The sequence below is a fragment of the Leucoraja erinacea genome, unplaced genomic scaffold, assembly GCF_028641065.1.
Source record: "Leucoraja erinacea ecotype New England unplaced genomic scaffold, Leri_hhj_1 Leri_193S, whole genome shotgun sequence".
NCBI lineage: Eukaryota > Metazoa > Chordata > Chondrichthyes > Rajiformes > Rajidae > Leucoraja > Leucoraja erinaceus.
Window position 1 is genome coordinate 7320 of NW_026576094.1, and position 5335 is coordinate 12654.

At 40.4% G+C, this 5335-nt stretch overlaps 1 pseudogene; it reads right to left on the minus strand.

Annotated features, from left to right (window-relative positions):
• Positions 1-3776: 3776 nt before the first annotated feature.
• On the minus strand, positions 3777-5066 carry LOC129716239 (histone H4-like; annotated as a pseudogene).
• Between the last annotated feature and the right edge of the window lie 269 nt (positions 5067-5335).

Consider the following 5335-nt stretch of genomic DNA (forward strand, 5'->3'; position numbering starts at 1 on the left):
TAAGGGGATCAGAGGGTATGGAGAGAAGGCAGGTACGGGACACTGAGTTTGATGATCAGCCATGATCATATTGAATGGCGGTGCAGGCTCGAAGGGCCGAATGGCCTATTCCTGCACCTAATTTCTATGTTTCTATGTTTCTTTAGGACGTACATGGTAAATGGTAGGGAATTGAAGAATACACTTGAACAGAGGGATCTGGGTATAACCGTGCATAGTTCCTTGAAGGTGGAATCTCATATAGATAGGGTGGAAAAGAAAGCTTTTGGTATGCTAGCCTTTATAAATCAGAGCATTGAGTATAGAAGCTGGGATGTAATGTTAAAATTGTACAAGGCATTGGTGAGACCAAATCTGGAGTATGGTGTACAATTTTGGTCGCCCAATTATAGGAAGGATGTCAACAAAATAGAGAGAGTACAGAGAAGATTTACTAGAATGTTGCCTGGGTTTCAACAACTAAGTTACGGAGATAGGTTGAATAAGTTAGGTCTTTATTCTCTGGAGCGCAGAAGGTTGAGGGGGGACTTGATAGAGGTCTTTAAAATGATGAGAGGGATAGACAGAGTTGATGTGGACAAGCTTTTCCCTTGGAGAATAGGGAGGATTCAAAGAAGAGGACATGACTTCAGAATTAAGGGACAGAAGTTTAGGGGTAATATGAGGGGGAACTTCTTTACTCATAGAGTGGTAGCTGTGTGGAATGAGCTTCCAGTGGAAGTGGTGGAGGCAGGTTCATTGGTATCATTTAAAAATAAATTGGATAGGCATATGGATGAGAAGGGAATGGAGGGTTATGGTATGAGTGCAGGCAGGTGGGACTAAGGGGAAAAAAAATTGTTCGGCACGGACTTGTAGGGCCAAGATGGCCTGTTTCCGTGCTGTAATTGTTATATGGTTATAATAAAGTTTCAAAGTTCTTGGACAAGTGTAGTCTTCCAAAACTAGAATTGAAGGAACAAGAGGAACTGGGAGCACAAATTACATCTAAGGAAATAGAAGACACAATAAACATACTAAAGAATGGAAAAACACCAGGACCAGACGGATTGAGTAACACATTTTATAAATGTTTTTACGACATAGTTACACCACGTTTACAGAAAATGTATACATACGCTTTTAAAGAACAAATCCTACCTGAAACACTAGCAGAATCAACGATCACATTAATACTTAAAAAAGATAAAGATATAGAAGAACCAGGCTCATATAGAGCTATTGCACTGTTAAATATGGATCAAAAAATATTAGCGAAAACACTAGCTAGAAGACTAAGTAAATATGTTAGTAAATTAACAAACGAGGATCAAACCGGATTTATACACAAGAGACACTCGTTTAATAACCTGAGACATCTGCTTAACATAATGCATTCACACAAACCTCAAGAACAAGAGTTATCGATCATTTCATTGGACGCAGATAAAGCATTTGATCAAGTAGAATGGGATTATATGATTAAAGTAATGCAAAAATCTCAAATGGGAGAGAACTTCATCGCATGGATAAAATTATTATATAACAAACCTACGGCTAGAATATTAACTAATAATATACTATCTACAAAATTCCAATTATCAAGGAGCAATAGACAAGGATGTTCATTATCACCGCTGTTATTTGCTCTGGTAATTGAAACTTTAGCTGAAAAAATCCGAACACACCCGGGTATTTACGGTTATGATACAAAATATTCAAAAAACATAATATCTTTATATGCAGACGATATACTACTAATTATCACAAAACCCCAAATTAGTATACCAAACATACTAAATCTAATTGAGGACTTTGGATCTTTCTCAGGATACAGAATAAACTGGAACAAAAGTGAAATTATGTCGATAAAACCGAAAGACTCAACACTTCTCTTAAAATTCCCCTTTAAAATAACCATAGAAAAATTTAAATATTTGGGAATTGAAATTACTAGAAACTATCATGATATGTTTAATGCCAATTATAGTCCCTTACTTAAGAAACTAAATAGTCTAATCAAATTCTGGAAAACGCTCCCGATGTCTTTAATAGGTCGAATAAATGCTATAAAAAATGACCTTTCTACCACAAATCCTATATCTATTTCAATCAATCCCTATATATCTTCCAAAAAAGTTTTTCAAAAAACTAGATTCAGACATTACAAATTTTATATGAGACTAGAAATCCCACAGAATACAAATAACACACCTTAGTAAACCCAAAGAGCTGGGCGGTCTAGCACTCCCTAACTTTATGTTCTATAATTGGGCAGTAAATATTAAAAATATGATTCACCTGCTGGACAATTCTGCCCAGCAGGTGGACTGGATTGTAATGGAGAGAGAGGACTGCTCTCTGTGTAATATAGGAGTGACTCTCCTTTCACCAATGAATCTGAATAACAAAACGTACAATAGAAATCCAATCATACATAGCGCCATTAGAACTTGGAAACAAATAAAATAATCTAAAATTAAGACATCTATCTCTTTTAATGCCAATAGTCAATAATCCGTCGTTTAAACCTTCTACTATAGGTACATCATTTACACGATGGGAAAGAATAGGATTCAAAACGCTCGGAGACGGAGACTTGTATGAATTAGGAAAATTATTATCATTTCAACAATTACAACTGAAATGTAATTTGAGAAATAATCAATATTTTAAATGTCTTCAATTGTGTGACTATCTGAAAAAATACACAAAAGGCTATCATAACATGCCTCCAGACTTACTGGACAAAGCAATGAAGACAAAGGCCGAATTAGCAAACCTAATATCATACTTATACAACACTATTTTAAATATAGAAATACCTACAACTGATGGTGTTAGAAGGGACTGGGAACAAGAACTAGCTATAAAAATTTCAAAAGAGAGCTGGGATAAACACTATATGTGCATAAATGCTCGATCGACGTAGGACATACTCTAATTCAATTCAAAACATTACAAAGACTATACTATTCAAAAACAAAAATAAATAAACTTTTCCCTAACGTCTCACCCATTTGTGATAAATGTAAATCTCATGAAGCTACCATAACACACTCTTTTGTTGTTTGTATAAAAATCCAAACATTCGGGAACGAAATATTTGAAATCTTCACAAAACTATTTAAAATAAAACTCATACCAAAAGCAGAATGGATTATTTTTTGGAATAACGGAAGGTAGCCCTGAACTAAACGTGTTTCAAAAGAATTGACTTAATTACAGGCTAATAATGGGAAAAAAGATTATACTCAAATTCTGGAAAAATGCTCCTATACCAACAATAAAAATGTGGATTTCAAACATGTTCGAAACATTACATCTGGAAGAGATGAGACTCCTCCTAGCAAGCAAAGCAGACCACTTCCAAAAGACGTGGTCTGCATTTATGGACTTATTACGAGCATAAGGTGCAATAGTAATTTAAAAAATAAATGGTGCCAGGATCTGGTAATGGGGTGGTGAAAAATACGGTTACAATATCCCTTTTTGCGGAGTTTCTTTTAAAACCGTATTTTAAATGAAATAGGGCGATTGTTACTCTTTCTTTCTTTTCTAGGGTTTATTTCTTAACTTTCTTCTCTAACTGCTTTTCTAATGGGCTTTCTTTTCCCAACACTTTCCTGCACCTTCACGACTCTTTTCTCACTTTCCTTACTTCTTTTATTTCTATCTTTTTTTAAATTCAAAAAATGAACGGGTACAACAAATGTAATGAGATGTATGTGGCGTGTATTACTGCAACTTATTGTACTTCTAATAAAATTAAAATAAAAATAATTTTAAAAAGAGCCTTTGTTTTGTGTTGGAATAAAGGGGGTAGTTATTTAGCCGCCGAAGCCGTAGAGCGTGCGGCCCTGTCGTTTCAGAGCGTACACCACATCCATGGCAGTGACCGTCTTGCGCTTGGCGTGCTCGGTGTAGGTGACCGCGTCCCTGATCACATTCTCCAGGAAAACCTTCAACACCCCGCGGGTCTCCTCATAGATCAGACCCGAGATCCGCTTGACCCCACCACGCCGAGCCAGGCGGCGGCTTGGTGATGCCCTGGATGTTATCACGAAGCACTTTGCGGTGACGCTTAACTCCGCCTTTGCCCAGTCCATTTCCTCCTTTCCCTCGACCAGACATGATGCTGTTTCACTCGAGTCGCTGCTCAGTGATAATGTAACTGGTGCTATCTCGTTTTATACGCAGCGCCCCGACCTGCCCGAGATACGCAGAGAGTTAGAGGCGGGGAGAGGAGGACACAAAGTGACAGACAGCTTCCTCTCTCTCATATTCCAGCTCCACGTCCCAGATTGCTGAAAACATTTTTCAAACGGGTTGTCCACAAACCACACGAAATTTAGCGCTCCGGCCGAACTTTCAGACAGACATTCCGTGGTAAAAGTCAGTCAGTGATATTACCGCTGTGAAATTAATTTGTCTCCTTCCGGTTCATCCTCGGAGCCCGTTCCCTCTGCCGATATCGCCCACCCCAGCGTTCAGCAGCTTTTAACACGGATGATTTGGCAATATTACTGAGTTGACGCATGGGCTCTGAGGCGGGGATTTTGTCAGTGTTATTGTCTCACTGACAAGAAAACGGCTTTGAACTCAGCTTGAAGCCAAACGTATGCACAGTCCGAGTGAGGTTTAGCCCGGACATACCATTTAGTTGTATTCCATATACTGTATACCGGGGGGAGAGGTTGGGGGTGCAGCGAATTCCATACCAGGGCATCGGAAATGTCCTGGTTCTTCAGGGAACGGGGATTCCCCTCCGCCACCATAGATGAAGCTCACACCAGGGTCTCATCCATACCCCGTAACATTGCTCTCTCTCCCCATCCCCGCACTCGCAACAAGGGCAGAGTCCCTCTTTCACCCCACCAGCCGGCAAATACAACACATTATCCTCCGCCATTTCCGCCACCTCCAACGTGACTCCACCACTCACCACATCTCCCCATCTCCCCCATGTCTGCCTTCCGCAAAGACCGCTCCCTCCGCAACTCCCTTGTCAATTCTTCCCTTCCCTCCCGCACCACCCCCTCCCCGGGCACTTTCCGTTGCAACCACAAGAAATGCAACACCTGTCCCTTCACCTCCCCCCTCGACTGCATTCAAGGACCCAAGCAATCGTTCCAGGTGCGACAAAGGTTCACCTGCATCTCCTCCAACCTCATCTACTGCATCCACTGCTCTAGGTGTCAGCTGATTTACATCGGGGAGACTAAGCGTAGGTTGGGCGATCGTTTCATCGAACACCTCCGCTCAGTCCGCAATAACCAACCTGACCTCCCTGTGGCTCAGCACTTCAACTCCCCCTCCCATTCCCAATCCGACCTCTCTGTCCTGGGTCTCCTCC